The 19,905-nt window shown below is 44.5% G+C and overlaps 1 protein-coding gene across 5 annotated transcripts in view; it reads left to right on the top strand.

The window, feature by feature from the left end:
* SULF2 (sulfatase 2) overlaps positions 1 to 19,905 on the top strand; it is a 379,961-nt gene that overhangs the window by 54,734 nt on the left and 305,322 nt on the right. For all 5 annotated transcript variants that reach the window (XM_088472164.1, XM_088472169.1, XM_088472162.1 and 2 more), the window contains one exon: positions 13,127 to 13,161. The gene's annotated coding sequence lies outside the window, so the exon portion shown is untranslated. The remainder of the gene's footprint in view (positions 1 to 13,126; positions 13,162 to 19,905) is intronic.

Raw genomic sequence — 19,905 nt, 5'->3', positions numbered from 1 at the left:
AATAGGAGCCCTCCTGTTTGATGTACAGGACAGGCGCAATATCTGGGAGTTGTCCAATATAGATATTGTTCCATATGGAATAATTGTTCTTGAAAAGGTTATTCTGTGTCTCATCTGACAGAATTGCATGATGATGTTGGCTCAGAAATGTCATATTTTGATTCCATTGTTCAAAGCAAGTTATGATGTATTAATTCCATTTAATTTCTTCATAGTGCCAGGAAAGTCAAACTCCTACATTTCTTATAATACAGACGTTGTGAAATCAGAACACGCCTATAATGCAGTTATTATTTACAGGCATTCTCATTTAAGGACGGTCTGTTATCCAATTTTATGTGGATGAAGCATACATTACCTCCCAACATTTTAGACCCAGGAATTAGGAATCACGTTCACTTCATGCCGAGGCACCGCGTCATCATGCCCCTGTAGCAGGCCTAGCACTCATGAAGCGCTAGACTGCCCCTTTAGCCTCCTCCCCTTCAAAAATTCTTCATTGCCTTGTGCACCAGCAATTTGCGAAGTAAAGCAGCGGTGAATGTGAGATACCTCCCAACTCTCCCACTATGTGACAGACATGCCCCTTGGGCGGGGTGGCAGACAGAGGGTTCTATGTACTAAGCCTTGGGGGAAGATAAAGTACCAACCAATCAGCTCCTAGCTGTCACTTTATCTTCATCCACTTTATCTCTCTCTCCAAGGCTTGGTACATAGACCCCAAAAATACTTCAAATGGAACTTTTCCCACTTAAATAAGGACTGTTGGGAGGTATGGAAAAGAGAAGTTCAGTAGCTGCTTTGCTGATGTGTAGCAGTCTAGAAAATAGGAGGCTATTGATTTTTCCTTTTCTTTTTTCTGTGGTCTTAAAATCTTGCTTAACGGGCCCTTCTTTACTGGTAGCACCAACCAGAGTTCAGAGTCCATAATGGCTCACATTTGTTTTCATTTCCACTTCTGCAAATGCTTAGAGGACGGAGTGTATCAGAAGTGTTTCTGTCAGTGACGAGAACCCAGCTTGCATTTCCTTGCTGCTGACTGCAACATGACAACAGTTTTTTAATAATTAATACCAAGAGTAGACAAAACACGGCTAAATACACATATGGAGAAGTTTAATCACAGCCAATTCAAAGCATTCAGCAGAAATAAAAATGCCTCCCATTATATACATTCTATTCAAAGCTATTTATATTCTGCTTGGCAGTAGTGAATTAAGATTGAGATTTGTATTGCTCTACATACAGTTGTGGTTTTGTTGATGTATAAAGCCTAATTTGCTGAGTCTTCATCTTTGCTTTCTTTGAATGTATTTAGTTGTCAAAATATACTGGGCCCTCAATATAAATCCAAATAACTACAATCACCGTTAATCAATAAACGCCATTGCGACCAAATTTTAGATCGACAGAGGTCCAAAGGCCAGGATTCTTCACATTTAAGTTTAGTGGTAAGAACAATAATCTTAAGGCATATTTATCATTATGTTGGTGGTAGGTAGCAGGGAGAATCATGTAAAAATGTGTAATTTTGAATACATGGGACCCATAGAATTTACCACAGAAAAATGATTGCACAAATAAATGTGATTCCACCAGTTTATTTATAGATTGTCTCATTGACCTAAATTGCACCTGCACATGCATGCAACCATTTTGCTGGCTAAGCCAATATTCAGAAATGTTGTGCCTCATGTCTCCGTTCCTATTGCAATGATAGGCTGCAATCTCATACTGTAATATTTGTGGAGCCTGCAATATGGCTGGCTCGACAATTTTTTTTCTAGAATCTAGTAGCCAGCTTAAAAATATAGGAGCCAGACCATTGTCCCAAACCAAAACCTTGCATACACTACCCCACATGTTTTGGGGTGGCCCACCTATTTGCCATTTAGTGACCTGGGCCCAATGCCCAGGTCACTCACACATCTATTTTGGGGGGCAGATACTTTATATTGGGCCTAATGCGCTCTATATAGCCCGGGCCTTGTGCCCGCCTATATGCACACAGGCCTATTGCCTGATTTACGCCACGGGCCTAGTGCCCGACAACCCTGGTGGCCTAGGGAGGGTTAATAGTAGGTCTCACAGAGGGCCTACCTGCTACGGTGGAGGCTCTTTCACTTTCCACCCCCGCAGTCCTCTCCGGTCCTCAGCCGCATTCTTCTGCCGCTGGCCGGTGCTGGCCAGCGGCGCTGCCTCTTCTTTCAGCCGGCGCCTCCTATCTTCTGTCTTTTGTCTTGCTCACAGCGTCTTCTGGCCTCTTCAGCGGCCGCCGGAATGCTTCTGTCGTCTTCGGGAGGTCTTGTCTCCTCCCCCTCTGCCGCTGCACTGCTCTTTGCCGCTTAGTGGCGTCTAATAGAAGACGCAGCGAGGGGGTGGTGCTATGACACGGCGAGCCGTGATTGGCTCGTCACGTCTGCCTCCTATTGGCTACTGGACCAGGTGATGGGCTACAGTAAGCCTGCACCCGGAGCCAAGTCCTGCCCACCGCCACTTTATCGCTGGCGCTAGTGGAAGGGACCAGGCTGTCCCTTCACCAGGTACCAGCCGCTTCTGCTTACCTGGTGCTAGGAGCAGAAACAGCATCCCAGCACTGGCCAGGGATGTGTCCCACAGGAAGGCCAGACCGCAAACCAAGAAATCATGGTCAGCCAGATGTCCAGCTTCCAAGCCGGACGATAAGCCATCTGCCTGATGGGGCGGGCCTTCCCCTGGGGGCTCTCAGGGTGGGAGTCCGACTTCTCCAGTTTTCCTACGCCTGGCACGGACAAAAACGGATGCTTGGGTTCGAGAAGTGGTCTCTCAAGGATATGCCCTCATGTTTCACAGGCATCCCCCTCATGAAGTGTTTTTGTACAACTCCTTGTCACAACCCTGTCTAGTTGTCACCTTTTTGCCTTGAGACTTACCCCTGTCAGCTGCCTCATGGATCTGTGTGTGTAATTTGCCTGGAGCATTTGCTCTTATTATTGCACCTGGCCTCTCCTCTGTCTGTGAGCACTGCTAGCCCTGATTGGAATCGCAGGTGTGGTTCTGATTCTCAGAGCTGCAGAGATGAATACTCCCTCTGCATGTTGTGCCTTCCACCACTCAGAATGCTACTACCAGACCACCTGTCCGTATCCACCAATTGCTGCCAGACCCATGGTATATATATCCTCTCCTGATAGCATTCTGGGCCTGAACATCTCGTCTTCCCGTGGTGTATAGTTCATGCTGTTTCTGCGTTCTAGTGTATCCCTGAAACCTGCTACAGCAACCCCTGGTGCTATCCAGAAAACCTGTTACAGCTATACCTGGCAATCCAGTAAACCTGCTTGCAGCAACCACCGGTGCATCCAGAAAACCTGCTACAGCTAAACCTGGCAATCCAGTAAACCTGCTGACAGCAACCCCTGGAGCATCCCAAAAACCTGCTACAGTAATACCTGGCATCCAGACGTCCTGTTACAGCATTACCTGGCCTGTGCTCTGCTGCTAGTCCTACTCCTGGTTGGTCCCTGGCACTCTGTAAACCTGCATCGTGTCACCCTGCCTTGCTTCCTGCCGTGGATCAACTCTTGCTCCTTTTACCTACCTACTCCCTCCCTGAACCTAAAATTCCCAAACCTACCCATTCCTTCCTGAAACCTGTTATTCCCAATTATCCTATCCAGCCTTCACCTGAGTTCCAGCCTTTGTCACAGAAATTCCAGATTACCCTGTTTTGCCCTCGTCTCAGCATTACCTGACTTCCCTTCAGCCATTGTCACATTGTTCCAGTCCAGAGTCAAGTTCCAAGCTCATCAGTTCAGTCCACGTTGTTCCAGTCCAGAGTCAAGTTCTTAGTTCATCAGTTCAATTCAACAAGTCTTCCTGCCGGTCCCAGTCCGGTTCCTCCAGTTCCTGTCATTTATCATCAAAGGCAGTTTTCACTGCTACACAAGTCTTGTAAATAGAGCTATCTACATCACCCATGGTTCTGGTCCAGCCGGCCTCCAGAGAATCCAGTTCATCACCTGAGACAGGTAACTCACAAGCACCAATCATGACACTCCTCCATCAGACCCGGTCAAGGCTCTGGCCCTTCAGGATGCTATTTGTGCCTTGCTGGTTTCAGGGGTAAAATCCCCATTCCTCTGGCCCAACAGGGAAGGGGTTATTATTCAAATTTATTTTTGATTCATAAGCCAAATGGGTTTAATCACCCTATTCTGAATCTGAAATCTCTCAACAGGTTTATCCATGTGCCCAAGTTCCACTATCTCACCAAAGGTTTCTTAGGTTTGCTGTTCATCAGCAACATTACCAGTTTCAGGCTCTGCCCTTTGGTCTGTCCACAGACACTCGGGTGTTTACCAAGATAATGGAGTCAGGATATTGCCATACTTGGACGACGGCCTGATATTGGCGAAGTCTCCAGAGATGTTGCAACATCATCTCCAGCTGACCATTGCCTGTCTACAGGACCACTGCGGGAACGTCAATTGGAAAAAGTCTTCTTTCTCCAACTCAACAGATGGTACATCTGGGGGCACTATGGATTCTCTGACACAGAGTTTTTCTATCAGGAGACAAGATTTCTGCTCTACAATTGCGGGTGCGCAAATTGCTCCGCAATCGAAGAGTATCTGTCCATTCAGCAATGCAGGTCCTGGGGTCCATGGTATCCACCTTCGACATGGTGGCATATGCCCGGTTCCATTCCAGGCCTCTGCAGCGATGGGATTCTGTCTCAGTGGGATGGTCAGTATAATTTGATAAGGTCTCAAACGATCCTTGCCTCACCAGAGGTTCTGCCCTTCCTCTCATGGTGGCTTCAGACAGGCCATCTAAACAAAAGTCGCCCATTATGGACCCCAAATTGGGTTCTCCTCACTACGGATGTAATTCTTTGAGAACGTGGCATGGTGACAGGTCATCACACCTTTCAGGGAAGATGGACGGGTCGGGAAGGTCACCTGCCCATAAACATTTTGGAGCTTCATGCAGTGCACAAGGCGCTCATTCTGGTGCAGGACCTCCTTCAGGGGAGGCCGGTCCAGATTCAGTCCGACAATGCGATCACAGTGGCCTACATCAACCATCAGGGAGGCACACAAAGTCCGGCAGCCATGAGGGAAGTGGCGCACATTCTGGTTTGGACAGAATGCCATATTCCTGCAATCTCTGCAGTATTCATCCCAGTAGTCCTCAACTGGAAAGCGGATTTCCTAAGTCATCAGGACATACACGCCGGAGAATGGGCTCTCCATCGGGACGTCTTTCAGCTCCTGGTGGACAAGTGGGGATTACCAGATGGAGACCTCATGGCTTCACGTCACAACCACAAGGTCCCCAGGTACGAGACCCCTCAGCTGCCTTCGTGGATGCTCTGGCTGTGAGGTGAGATTTCAGGTTGCCATACCAATTTCCTCCAATCTCCCTCCTACCAAGGGTCCTCAGAAAATTCAAGCAAGAAGGCGGCAGGGTGATACTAATAGCACCAGATTGGCCCAGGCGACATTGGTTCACCGATCTGACATGTCTATCCATAGACAATCCTCTTCCTCTACGGCCGGATTTGCTTGGGCAGGGTCTCTGCCTACATCCGGACCTACCTCGTTTGGCTTTGACGGTGTGGCTCTTGAGTTTTCCTTCTTAAAAGCCAAGGGTTTTTCTACTTCTGTAAATTAAGACAATGCTCAGGGCAAGAAAGCCTTCCTTTGCCCGCATCTGTTACAGGATTTGGCATTCCTTTTTTCAATGGTGTTCCCACAAAGTATGACCCTGTGGTTTTAAGGGTCTCCCGAGTTCTTGCTTTTCTCCAGGCTGGACTAGACTTGGGTCTTCGTCTGGCTACCTTGAGGGTTCAGGTTTCTGCATTGTCAGTTTGGTTCCAGCGCAGAATTGCTCCTCTGCTGGATGATAGAACATTTTTGCAGGGTGTTCTCCATCTACAACCTCTGTTTGTCCCTCTGGTGGCACCGTGGGATTTACCCTTGGTTCTAGGACGCTGCAGGATCCTCCCTTTGAGCCCTTGTACACAATGGACCTGAAATGGTTGACAGCAAAGACACTTTTTATCCTCGCCATCTCCTCCGCTTGCAGTTTCTGATTTGGCAGTGCTTTCATGTCGCTCCCAATTATTTGATTTTTCATCAGAATAGAGCTGTCCTCCGTACACGGGTGGGTTACCTTCCGAACGTGGTATCCCGTTTTCATATGAATGAAGTAATTGTAGTCCCGGCCTTTCATTCTTCAGACCTTTCTATATGTGAAGCTTCCCTGGATGTGGTTAGAGCCCTTCGTATCTACGTGGATCGTACCAACTCCATCAGGAAATCAGATGTTTTTCACAAGCGAGGCTGGACAGCTAACAAGCAGACTCTGGCTCGCTGGCTGCGTATGACTATTTCTCAGGATTATACACAGACTGATCTCCCTGTCCCTAACATTTTGACAGCACATTCAACTCTGTCTGTGGGACAATCTTGGGCCTTCTCCTGCCATTTAGGCTTGTTTCCAAATTGAATGCCTGTGGCTGGGGGCAGGGTATATATGGAAGAGGACCAGTGCATTCTGGGAGCTAAAGCTTTGACTGGTGCCTGGATCTCTCCAACCACATATCCCAAGGTAGTTCCTGTGGACCCTATGGACCTCGAAGCAAAAGAGTTAACAAAGGTAAGTCTACCAGAACTCTTATTTTTGGAGGGTTTGACAGCATTTGTAACTTGGATTAATTTCGCCTTATATGTTCTAAACGCAAAAGTGGTTCATTTATTGTAACAAAACGTGTGTGTATGTATATATATAATTAATATATACATACATACATACATACATACATACATACATATACACACACAGTCAGGTGCATAAATATTGGGACGACAGAATTTTCATATTTTGGCCTCTATTCACCACCACAATGGCTTTGAAATGAAACAAACAAGATGTGCTTTAACTGCAGACTTTCAGATTTAATTTGAGGGTAAGAACATCCAAATCAGGTGAACGGTGTAGGAATTACAACGGTTTCTATATGTGCCTCCCACTTTTTAAGGGGCCAAAAGTAATGGGACAAACTAAACAATCCTAAATATAACTTTCACTTTTTAATACTTTGTTGCAAATCCTTTGCAGGCAATTACAGCCGGAAGTCTGGAACGCATAGACATCACCAGACGCTGGGTTTCATCCCTGGTGATGCTCTGCCAGGCCTCTACTGCAAATGTCTTCAGTTCCTGCTTGTTCTTGGGGCATTTTCCCTTCAGTTTTGTCTTCATCAAATGAAATGCATGCTCAATCAGATTCAGGTCAGGGGATTGACTTGGCCATTGCATAACATTCCACTTTTTAGCCTTAAAAAACTCTTTGGTTGCTTTTGCAGTATGCTTCCGGTCATTGTCCATCTGCACTGTGAAGCGCCGTCCAATGAGTTCTGAAGCATTTGATTGAATATGAGCATATAATATTGCCCGAAACACTTCAGAATTCATTCTGCTGCTTTTGTCAGCAGTCACATCATCAATAAATACAAGGGAACCAGTTCCATTGGCAGCCATACATGCCCACGCCATGACACTACCACCACCATGCTTCACTGATGAGGTGGTATGTTTTGGATCATGAGCAGTTCCTTTCCATACTCTTCTCTTCCCATCACTCTGGTACAAGTTGATCTTTGTCTCATCTGTCCATAGGATGTTGTTCCAGAACTATAATGGCTTTTTTAGATGTTGTTTGGCAAACTCTAATCTGGTCTTCCTGTTTTTGAGGCTTACCAATGGTTTACATCTTGAGGTGAACACTCTATATTCACTCTTGTGAAGTCTTCTCTTGAATTTTGACTTTGATACATATACACCTACCTCCTGTAAAGTGTTCTTGATTTGGCCAACTGTTGTGAAGGAGTTTTTCTTCACCAGGGAAATAATTCTTCTGTCATCCACCACAGTTGTTTTACATGGTCTTCCGGGTCTTTTGGTGTTGCTGAGCTCTCCGGTGCATTCTTTCTTTTTAAGAATGTTCCAAACAGTTGATTTGGCCACACCTAATGTTTTTGCTATCTCTGTGATGGGTTTGTTTTGATTTTTCAGCATAATGATGACTTGCTTCACTGATAGTAACAGCTCTTTGGATCTCATATTGAGAGTCGACAGCAACTGATTCCAAATGCAAATGTCAAACCTAGAATCAAGTCCAGACCTTTTACCTGCTTAATTGATAATGAAATAACGAGGGAATTGCTCACACTTGTCCATGAAATAGCTTTTGAGTTGATAGTCCCATTACTTTTGGCCCCTTAAAAAGTGGGAGGCACATATAGAAACTGTTGTAATTCCTACACCGTTCACCTGATTTGGATGTACTTACCCTCAAATTAAATCTGAAAGTCTGCAGTTAAAGCACATCTTGATTGTTTCATTTCAAAGCCATTGTGGTGGTGAATAGAGGCCAAAATATGAAAATTCTGTCAATGTCCCAATATTTATGCACCTGACTGTATATCATATCGGAAGTCCTAAAAATAAGTGGTTGACAAATAATGAGAACCACAATCGAACATCAATATATGCCTATAAAAAAAGCCCTATGTAATAGCAGGTAAGTTATCGAAGGGCAATAGATTGTATTCTAATAAACCAGCTTATAAAAGAGATGATATAAAGCTAATTAAGGGAAGAGGTATGGATCATAAACGTTGGTATATGCTGTGACTTGCTGAATACATCTCTTGACCTTCGCAAGACCCTGATTGCCGCTGTTTTTTCTTCGTCTAAATATCAGCGCACCAGGGCATTTTAATTTAAGCCAGAGGAGTGCCGGACCTCACAACACGTGTGTGTGTGTATGTATATAATATATAATTTATTTATTAGAACTGACTTTCCCTCTAGTAATGCACGGCAGCACTACAAGAATGAGGAAAAATGAGGCGGCACTCCCGGGTTGTATAATCAAAAATTATTTAGATTTGCATATCTGTACTGATGTTTTTGCATATCTAAATAATTTTTGATTATACAAAACCTGGGAGTGCCGCCTCGTTTATCCTCATTCTTGTGGTGCTGCCATGCATTGCTAGAGGGAATGTCAGTTCTATTTGTCACAAAGAGGGCACCCCTCATTAGACCCTTTTGTCCAGAGTGCCAAACAATTTTGAAAAAAATAAAAATAAAAAACAAAAAATATATATATTATATTAATATATAATATGTGTGTGTTTGTGTATATATGTATGTATATATGTATATATATATATATATATAATATATGTAAAATCTCAGAAAAAATAAAAGCAATATGTAGAGAAGGGCTAGGTAGATAATACCATTATGCAGCAAGATGTTTAGCTTTCTGAGGAATTGTATCATGATAATCAGGTATAATGGGAAGAAAAATAAGTGAAATAAAAAGTGTATTTCATGACTATATAAAGTTTCATGTCTGTCTTCTGGTATTAGCATGGGCATTTTGGCACAATCCGACATGGCAGCCCGTACGTCTGGTATCCCAGATACATCGTCTTACTGATCAGCGTCTTGTTTTCCCTGCTGTGAGAACTGGTTGCTCTATTTTATTCTTTAGTGGAATTGGAATTTAATTAAATCTGTAGCGACCTGTATTGTTCTCTTGCTAATGACCCATTTAACCCCCAGGTTCATTCTTTGTGTCCTGGTGTCCTGGGAAAAGGCATATGGTTCATTTACTGGTGACAGAGCCTCAGAAATGGCCCCTTATGTATTTTATTTCAGCAGTGTGGGTTTTTCATAGCGTTTCCAGCTAATGGGCCAACAGACGGAAGTGGCAGAATTTGAATGAGGGGCTTTTTTTTTTCAGTGCCTCTGCTGCAAAATGAATTTGCATGAATAAGCTTTTGTAGCTGCTGGCTGATTATTGATCTATACCCTGTGCAATAAACAAACTGTGGTGTTGTGCGTCCTTTACTGTGAAAAGCAAGGCATAAAGAAGCCCCTGAACACATTTTTGTATCAACATGATTGCAGAATGCCGGTATTGTGTTGCTCTTTCTATTCTTGTGCATAGTTTTCAATATTTTACCACCTCAAATAGATGTGAAAAAAAAACGACATTTTTGGGAAGAGATTAGGAATTGGAGGATTATAAAACCAGTGGTCTAGATCAGGAATTATCTCCATGTCAGTAAAAAAAAAATCGTTCCATTAATATGAAATACATCTACCTGACTCCAATCTGCAAGATGTAAAATGATCATGGTAGTATACATTGTAACTCTACACTTATTTACCAGGAAGCACAAGTTCTAAAGACACAAAAAGGAATGTCATACATACAGCTGTTTACTTCTGTATTTAGTTTTCACTTTTGGACCTATTTGATGGTTTGGGTACAGGATCCTGGCGGTCAGATTCTGACGGTCACAATGCCGGCACCAGAATCCCGGTGGTCAAAATCTGACGCATTTAGGTGAGTATTCTAATCCTTACCCTAACCCCCCCCCCCTAACCCACCCATCCCGCAGCCTAATCTTAACCGTCCCCTCTGCAGCCTAACTCTAACCCTCCCTCGAGTGCCTAACCCTACACCTAAACCTAATAGTCACCATCAGGATTGTGACCACCGGAATTCCGGAGCTGGTATTCTGACTGCCAGGATCCTAACTACATCCCTATTTGATGACCTGAAGCAGTGTGCAGAAATGTACAATAATACATAGCTAGCAGTAGCAACCAATGATGTTTGCTTTTATTTCCTAAATCGCAGGTATATCACACTTCCCTCCAAGCCTTCACATGTGGCCCTCATCTGTTTTATGCATTGCTGTAATATTTTCTATAGCTTGTAACATTTGTTTAAAATACCTGTTGACAGGGGTGTGTCTATAATGGGTGCGGGGAACGGGGGGCCCTGCACCGCACACCCTGCACCCATAATATTACTTACATCTCCGGAGTCCCACGTCGGCGCAGGGTCCGGCACTGTAAAAACACTGGAAAATGGCCATTTTCCCGTCGTTTGCGCATGCGCAGTACAGGGAAAATGGCCACCGCGGCCATTTTCCCGGTGACCTGTGTATATATTATAGACTCTGGGCACACTCTAGTGCCCAGAGTCTAGAACTCCGGCGCTGGCCGCGCACAGCTCAGTGCGCTGCCGGGCGGAGAGGAGGGGGCCCGTGTCGGAGACTGCACACGGGCCCCCTCCTCTCTAGAAACGCCACTGCCTGTTGATATTTGATTAAATATAATAGGTGTCTCCTATTGAATGTATTTAACTTATTAAGATTAAAGGGTAATGTGCAACCATTTTAAAAGTTAGAGGACCGCCCAATGCAGCCTCTGAAGTGTCTCAGATTGCCTGTCACAGGTTTCTGTACTTTCCATTTCACTCTAAACACATTTATTTTTCCATATTGTTAAGGCTGTGTTTTTCCATCTCATTAACTTGTGTGACATATTTTGGGCCTTGCACTGTGATCTTGCAGGCCATATAGGGTAATTACCCAATATTGCTGCAAAAAGTGTCGCGATGCCTTATTAAAAATCTGAAGGATACTTGAGTGGATCATTATCATATATACCAACAGGCCCCAGTCATGGGAGAAGTGATCCAGCTCAGTGTCCTAAAGGTTGGTCCATTTGTGCACGCTGAATGGTAACATCAGTAGGGTCAGTCCAAACTCGGCCAGCTTTGTTTATGAATAAGGTCTTGATACTCTTTTAGGGAGCTGACTAATTCTCTTATAAACTATTTAGGAAGTGACTGGGTACATGATTTTGTTGATGTAAACAAAATGGCTGATCTAAGTCACATACAGGATTTGTACAAACGTGGCGTCTTTCACATGGCCACATCCCAAAAGATATTCTGTACATTACTGTTCGGATAGGTGAAATAAATATATCATTGAATGACATTCGTTTTTTTTTTCCTATGCATGATTTTTAGTGATCGGTTTCAGTTGCATTTACATCAGTGAACTGGTCCTTTGGATAACATCAGATATGGATATTGCAGGAAATGCTAACATTATCTGGGGACAATTTAAAGGGACAACATATAATTGCATTATGGAAGCTCTCCTCTCTGAGCTAATTAGTTTCAGAATAAGGGTTTGGGGTATGGTGTTAGTGTCTCACTGATAAATCCGGATAGAGCTGTCAAGGTCTGTTAGGTTTGCACAGACCTTCTGTGGTGGTCTTTTAACCCGAGGGGTGTCTCTGCTGCAAAACAGAGGGGTTCCTAGTCCCATTTGCTCAGAACAATAGCGCTGACTGTTATAATCTTGTGTCATATAAATCTAGGAAGGAGTTTCATGGCACCACACCGTATGTTGCCAGTACTAATCCTTACATCTGCAGCATTTATACATATGTTGTACATTGTTTATGCATTGTAGCATTTTTAATGTTTTATTTTATGCTCATATTGTCTCACCATTCTTTTATAGATCTCTGTTTCACTATAGTTATATCGTTATCATACAAATCTTATCTTTGTCACCCCATGTTGTGCTAGTGGGATTGTGTGGTCGGTTATTATGATATCGAGTTTTTCTTCATTTATAGCCATGCCTTTGTATGATCAGACAGGTATTTTGATTTTGTCCCCAACTATAACTTTCATGCTCATACGTAAACATTACTGAAGAGCACAGACTGCAGCTGGAAAGGAAAAGCAATGTGTTTAGCAAAAGTTGCAGAAGGACATGTACAAGCCAACAAATGTATCTGTAGGTGGAAAACCTCTAAGGAATATTACACTTTTTAAAAGCACAGTATGTTTTACAGAGTAATTGTCTAATACAAACTGTGGTTCTGTTATTAATGTTATTTCTTATTAAAGTCAAGGGGAAATAAATGTCAAGGGGAATAAAAACTAGTTTTTATTCCCTTTATTTCTCTCCCTGCTCTGCTTACGCGTAGGTGTGATCTGCTAGTGCTACAGTATTAGCTTTATAAAGGGAAATATACCTTCGTGAAGAGTAGAGGTCATTGGTTGGTAGTTCACACTACAATTTAATTTCAGACACTATATCTCTGGTGTGACCTGTTCAGTATATATATCCTCCATGGAATAATGTAACTTTTCCTTATTATAATCTCATATATTCATGCTCTCTTTTAACCAGAATCATTCAGCGGTGTCACTAATTTTACCATCTTTTATTTTGCAGCTGGGAGTTCCTTAATGTCTGATGTGGAATTGGAGGTAAGTAAATATTTTTTCCTATGTCCTTTTTTTTCTGTGGGGTTGCATTACTAGTCCAGATGATATAAAGGGCCTGATTCAGAGTTGGGAATAGAGAGCGATATCTCTCTCAACTGATCATCTTAGTGAAACCATGTTGCACTGCAGATGGGGCGGATCTAAAATGTGCAGAGAGACTTAGATTTGGGAGGGAGGTGTACAAACTGACATCTAAATTGTAGAGTAATAATAAAGCTGTGCAGTATTTGCGGGCTACATGTAAAAGCAGCCAGTATTTACCCTACATGCAAAATTTGTTTTTATGTATTTACACCCCTTGCATTGCAACATGGTTTGTCCAGGTATACAGTTAAGTGCTATCTCTCTCTCTATTCCCAACTCTGAATCAGGCCCTATGTCTGCTCTGTACTTGCATACCTGCTTGAGACACTTGTAATTATCAGTGGCCGAGTGACTGTCAGGCCGGAGGCTTTGGTAAAGTGGCCGATATATGAAATCCCCCCTGCTCCAGTATCTCTGAGATTAAGCCGCTGTGAAATCTTCCTCCAGTCAGTAATTTCACACTCCAGAGACAACTGTGCACAGTTTACTGCACTCAAATCTCATTTTAATAACATGTTTTTCCAGCCTCAAACGCTGAATTAATTCTTTTAAAATGAAGAAAAAAAAATACAAATCTTTTTTTCTGCTGCAGTGTAACAGATCTGATTTTCTGAAATGTCTTACTTTAGTTTTCAGTCTTTTTCCTTTGTACTCTTTGTTGTTCTCTTTAAATAATTTATGTTTCTCATTAAATTATGTTAGAATGCAGTAATAATGAGCATACAAAAATCGACTGAAATGCAAAGAAAATCAGACTTAATTAACTCTACAGGATGTAAATTCTACAAATCACTCTGCAAGAGTCTTACATAATTTTAGTTTATGTCTTCGTTGTTACATAAGTGAAATAATAATGAAGTGTAATCAATGATGTGATAAGCCTTTAAAGTGTAAACAGATATAAAATTAACATTACATTTTATTAATTGTTCATTTGCATTTGATTAGGTTGGTATTTGGGTGGTGGGGGTGAACCTAAACTTCAGTAAACAGCTATGTTGTTAGATCCTAGTCCTCCTCTGAGGTGTTGCACTACTTACACAGTTGTGCCATAACAAGAATACAGTTTATTTGTCCATATATTTCATACATTGTCTACAGCAGAGGTGGGGAATCTTTTTTTCTGCCGAGGGCCATTTTGATATATAGAACATTATTGGCGGGCCTGGTGCAGGCCACGTTCCCTCTGTGTGACATCACAGGAGGCGGGGCCACAATCGCCGGTGATTACAGCATCCAGGGAGCTGTGAGGACAGCGGTGTGACCGTCTGAAGCATCCTAAGGACGCTCCAGGTGGCACTGCTGCATAGATTCTGGCTGCAGGGTGCCATTCTAGACACCCTGCTAGCCAGATGAGTCTAGCAGAAAAAAGCTCAGAGGGCCAGACCAATGATTCCGAGGGCCTTATACGGCCCCCGGGCAGAAGGTTCCCCTTCCATGGTCTACAGAAACTGAAAACACTAGCATATATTATATTTATTGCATATCTCGAGACAGGTTTCATGGCGCCCAAGACAAAGATTCAGCCTACTGCTCCTCCTGCCCCAAATATTCACTTGCTAACCCCTCGCAGACTTAAATATTGTAAACTAAAATGGCTCTTACCTACTCCTGGATGGTTGGCAAAGCTGCAGTCCAAAAATACTGATGTCTGATACAGAACATTGTTGAGGCTTCACTGCTGTCCAGGGGCAAAGGCAGGATCTTGTTTCTGGTTAGATATTGGAGCAAAGCAAATAAAACATTTAACATTAACCCAGCAACTGACACTTTTTGTTTGCACCAGCCTTTTCTTGGTGCAGGAGATCCATGTAAAATCAGACAGATGTCTGCATACGCTCACAGCCTACACACCTTACAAATCTACTATGACAATGATCTATCTTCCTTTATTTTTATTTTAGTTTGTGAACAATGCACATCATGTATATTTGCTAGTTCGTAATGCTCAGCATTGGGGGATGGGGATGTCAATGAAAATGAAGGTCTCGGTGGATGGGAGCTGCAAATCATGTTATTGTGGACCCGCCCCCCCAGTGTTTTGCTGTGATTCACAGCATTACTTCACTGTGTGTGGGCCAGTAATGACATGATTCATCTAGCCCACTTCACTTAAGTTATGGCGCCACTGCTAGGATACAGGAGAATTGCTCACTTTTCTGGAAGCCAGGAGACCTGCAAATCCAGGAGTCTCCTGGGAGAGTGGACAAGTATATATTTATGAAGTGCACCTTATGCATCCAGAACATATCAAGGGACATGCATATTGTATGCTTTTAGGAGAGATATCCATATATGTGCTCCTAGGATTGTAGGGAGGTAGACAAATCTCCCTAGATGCAGTGTACAATAGTGTGAGACTTGCAAATTCCAAATTCTACCACTTTGAAATCATCAAAACTGTTCACCAATTTAAACTCAGGTTTTTTGCCAAAACACTGCTCCTCTGAACCTCATTTGTGACCTTCATTAATTATGATCATGAGGGGACCTTGGGAATGTTTATTTTTTTATTTAACACGTGTGTGTGTGTGTGTGTGTGTGTGTGTGTGTGTGTGTGTTTAAAGCTTATTTATTGGGCTAAGTGCACCTAAAAACATTCTTCTCCACCACTGTCTAACAGTGGCATAACTAGGGTATTTGGAGCCCAGGGCAAATTTGTAAATGGAGCCCAACCATGTGCGCGCATGGCGAAAAATGGGCGTGGCCACTGAAATGGGGCGTGTCAACATGACATACATACCTCTCGTCACTGGGAACATTTCTTTCCATTTGCACCTTAATGCAGTGCCCCTTATACAGTCCCCCCTATGCAGTGCCCCTAGTAGTGTTCCCCCTTATATATTACCCCCAGTATACAATTCCCCCAGTAGTGGTCCCTCTTATGCAGGCCCCCAGTAGTGCCCCTTACACAGTTCCCCCTGTAGTAGTCCCCTTATGCAGCCCGCCATTAGTTCCCCTTATTCAGTGCCCCCAGCAGTGATCTCCCATATGCAGCCCCCAGTAGTGATTCCCCCATATGCAGTGCCCTTTATACAGTGCCCCCAGGAGTGATGCCCCCTTATGCAGGTCCCCAGTTGAAATCCCCCCAATGCAGTGCCCCCTGTAGTGGTTCTCCCTTTTCAGTGCCCCCTGTAGTGGTCCCCCCAGTGCAGTGCCCCCAGTAGTAAGCCCCTTTATATAGTGCCTCAGTAGGAGTCCCACCCTCCAGTAGTGGACCCCCCCAGTAGTAGTCCCCCCCAATGCAGTGCCCCCAGTAGTAGTCCCCCCTATACAGTGTCCTTTATATAGTGGACCCACTAGGAGTCCCCCTTGATGCACTGCCCCCAGTAGTAGTCCCCCCCCCCTATACAGTGCCCTTTATATAGTGGCCCCAGTAGGAGTCCCCCTTGACGCAGTGCCCCCTGTAGTAGTCCCCAGTAGTGGTGTTCCCTCCCCCCCCCGACAGTGCCCCCAGTAGTATCCTTCCCCCCCCCCAGAAGCAGTGCCCCCAGTAGTAGTCCCCTCCTTAGTAATGGTGCCCCCCCAGTAGTGGTCTCTCAACCCCCCCCCCCCCCCGAAGCAGTGCCCCCAGTAGTATCCTCCCCCCCCCTGAGAAGCAGTGCCCCCAGTAGTAGTCCCCTCCTTAGTAATAGTGCCCCCCCGAAGCAGTGCCCCCAGTAGTAGTCCCCTCCTTAGTAATAGTGTCCCCCCCCCCCCGAAGCAGTGCCCCCAGTAGTAGTCCCCATCCCCCACTGATAAATGCACACTGACATTAATCAATAAATAAAAGTAAAATACTTGCCTGAATCCACGCTCCGGCTCCCGCCGCCGTCCGCACGTCAATCCTCCCAGGCTGGCGCGCTCTGCATTATGGGAGAGACGTCATGACGTCTCTCCCATTACCCGCTGTAGGAGCCGGGAGGGAACCGGCTCTTGTAGTGGGCGCTGCGGCTGCATCAGTCAATGAGAGTCTGTCTAACCTCATTGGCTACTGATTGACACACACAGCGCTGCCGCTCGGCGGTGATGTGTGCGCAGTAGCAGCAGCAGCCAATGAGTCGTCTGACTCTCATTGGCTGCTGGTTAACACCCACATCGCTGCCAGCGCTGACAGCGATGTGTGTGTTAGCACAGCCTGAGCCCCCCCGCCTGCCACCCTCCTCCTGGCGCTATTGGGCAAGCGCTCAGGGGGAGGGAAGGGGCTCCGCTGTGCAGCACAGGACCAACGCTAGAGCCGGTCCTGTGTAAATGTGTAGCGCTGACCGCACACACTGCAGTCGGCCTACACTGGCTAACTTGGTCGGGCCGGTACCGTGGCCGGCGGCGCCCCCCCTTCCGCGCGCCCCGCCGGTTCCGCGGCGCCCAGGGCACGTGCCCCGCTTGCCCTGAATGTTCAAAATATATGCTATGAAAAATGTAAGATGATGGATGAGACATAAACTGCCAATTAGAAGCTACTACAGAATTCAAGTCCTTTAGAAGAATGTAAGTGACCATTTATCCTCGAAGGAGAAGCACCTCTCTGCTGGATATCCTTATTTCAGTGATCTCTCCTCACAAGTTGAAATCTTGTTTCTGCACTGCTCTGTGAGACTAAGGGCATCTGTGTGCCTGCTTCATACTTTGCAAGCAACATTGTCGTCTCACCCAGTTTCTCCCGTCAGCTACAGTATTTGGAACTTCTGCTGCTCTGCAGATGTTATTAACTTACTTTGTGCTCTTTTGGAAAATAAGGCGCACCAGCGCAAATCCAGTTGCCCAACAGCACTAAAGATGTTTTTAGTCTCCTCTCAGCCCTCCAGTACATTGTAAATGAGGCACAAAGATGTTGTGCTCTTACACCGTACTTACAGTACACTACACTACACCACCCTTTCAGAACGTGATTGTTTCAGATGTTTATGACATTGTGATTTTACAAGTATTACTTACATGGAAGCTGGTTTCTTATTGTTTAGTGATGAGACCTGTATAAATTTGATAGTATGGTCCATCTCTGACAGCCAATTTCAGCTGTTCTTGTTTTCATGTCAGTCATTGAGATTGCAGAGTAATCATTGTAGTTAGCTAGAGTGGGTTGTAAAACATGGCAGGAACAACAATCGCCTGTGACCAGTGTATGACTCTAGGAGGATCTGCAGCAATCAGTTTTATTAATTACTGGCAGTAAAGTTAGGATTTTATGCAAGATTACAGCATTTCTACCTCATTGGGAAATATAGTAATGATTTCCTTGATCCAGCACATTAATTTGACAGTTAGTGGTTGTTCTTCAAGAGATTCAATCTGGAGGTTGTGATCAGAGATTTGAGGAACATTGTGATAGAGAGTGGTCTATAACTGGTCACTATATAATAGGCTTGTTATATTGGCTAAATAAATTCATGTGGCCTCCTATTGGTTTTGGATCCCATTATCCTTAGGTGCTGCTTACACCTAACATTTGAGTCATCCTTTTTGCTGCCACACAAGCTCTTTAGAAGATCCTGCTGTCTCCTACATTTGAATGACTGGCTGTTCGCCATGGTTCTGTTTGCTCCCAAGAGAGCACCACTTAGAGCCGTATTCAATTTGAGCGGACCCGCAATACTTTTCCGCCTCCCGGACTTTTCGCTTACTTCGCCTGAATACGGGGATACGTGTGTGCCCGCGTATCCCCGTATTCAATTTGAAAGTATGCGAAAATGGGACCCGGCAAAACTTAAACAAGCAGAAACTCATGGAGGAAGAACGAGGTGCACGTGCGCTCCTGGGTGTGTGTGTTGGGGTATGTACGGGAGGGGAGGGGCGTAGAGAAATGTACATGTATTGTGTAAGTGGGTAGTGGAGGTAAGTAAATAGGCCCATAGGTCCAGCAAGGGGATGTGCAGAAGTAAGGGCTGCATGGCAAGGAGCCCCCTAAAAGGGTCTACCCACTCCCTGACCAAGGATCGCACAGAGCCATCCATCCATCCCCAAGCCCACATTAAGAAACCACCTAGGGATCATTGTGCCTCACCCAATAAAACCGGTTGGATTCGACTTATAGTGTTTGCCTTATCATTTACTTACCTCCACTACCCACTTACACAATACACGTACATTTCCCTATGCCCCACCCCACTACCCTCCCGTACATACCCCAACACACACACCCAGGAGCGCACGTGTACCTCGTTCTTCCTCCATTATAACCTACAGGATCTGGTACTCCTGTTCCACGTGCTGCACCGCTACATTCCCCCTACCCCACTCGATCAGCCCACTAGGATCTGGAGCGCGGATCACCCTGTTTATTCTATCAAGCAGAAAGTCATGTCAGATTTGGCGAAATCAGCCTGACACCCCCCAAAAGATGCTCTGACATGGGGGTTAGCTATGGTACCCCCCGATTTGGCTTGCTGAAGGTATTTGGTGTTTTTAAACTGCCTCAATAGCTGCTAAATAGCGTTTTTGTGCAAGTGGTGAAGAATAGTATTCAGGTGTTTTTTTTGCAGAAAATAACTTATCCCAGCAAATTTGGGGTACTTGAAAATGAGGGCCAGCATATTTAAAAGTTGCTAAAGTTAAGTTTAAAAATTTGTGAAAAATCCACCTTCCACAAGTACCTGCAATGAAAAAAACACATGGGGCATACTTGGGGACCCCCCTGGAGTCTAGTTTGCTAGTTTTGAACTTAGT

The sequence above is a fragment of the Taudactylus pleione genome, unplaced genomic scaffold (genome assembly GCF_031769625.1).
Source record: "Taudactylus pleione unplaced genomic scaffold, aTauple2 ptg000121l, whole genome shotgun sequence".
Classification (NCBI taxonomy): domain Eukaryota; kingdom Metazoa; phylum Chordata; class Amphibia; order Anura; family Myobatrachidae; genus Taudactylus; species Taudactylus pleione.
The sequence above is the reverse complement of the archived record's forward strand: the minus strand, read 5'-3'. Positions and strand labels throughout refer to the sequence as shown.